This window comes from Pteropus vampyrus, unplaced genomic scaffold, assembly GCF_000151845.1.
Source record: "Pteropus vampyrus isolate Shadow unplaced genomic scaffold, Pvam_2.0 Scaffold12078, whole genome shotgun sequence".
Lineage (NCBI taxonomy): Eukaryota > Metazoa > Chordata > Mammalia > Chiroptera > Pteropodidae > Pteropus > Pteropus vampyrus.
Window position 1 is genome coordinate 1792 of NW_011900859.1, and position 556 is coordinate 2347.

The 556-nt window shown below is 44.2% G+C and overlaps 1 pseudogene; it reads right to left on the reverse strand.

Moving 5' to 3' along the window:
* Positions 1–382: 382 nt before the first annotated feature.
* LOC111735028 lies at positions 383–501 on the reverse strand (annotated as a pseudogene).
* Between the last annotated feature and the right edge of the window lie 55 nt (positions 502–556).

Sequence of the window (556 nt, forward strand, 5' to 3'; positions counted from 1 at the left end):
TGTTTATGAGCCTAGGAAACTCAATGTTTGATGATTGGGGGTTGAGGAAACTTTATCTGATTGTGAGCCAAAAATAATATCTAGTGATTGCGGGGGCCCAAGAAATTCTACCTTAGATGATTGCGGGGGACTAAGGAACTCTATCTTAGGAGACTGAGGAAACCCAGGAAACTGTATCTTAAGAGATAGTGGGCCCAGGAAACTCTACCTTAGGTGATGTGGCCCAGAAATCTCTACTTTGTGTGATTCTGGGCCCATAAAACTCTACATTATTTGTTTGGGGGTCAGGACTCTACCTTAGGTGATTGTGGAAGGGCCAGGAATCTTTATCTTAGGTAATTTTATGGGGTCAAGAATCTTCATTAGGTGATTTTTGTTTTAATGCCTACAGCACCCGGTATTCCTAGGTGGTCTCCCATCCAAGTACTAACCAGGTCTGACCCTACTTAGCTTCTGAGATCAGAAGAGACCAGGCACGTTCAGGGTGGCATGGCTGTAGACTGCATTAGGTGATTTAATGGGGCCTGAAACTCTGCATTGATTGTTGGTCCAGGAA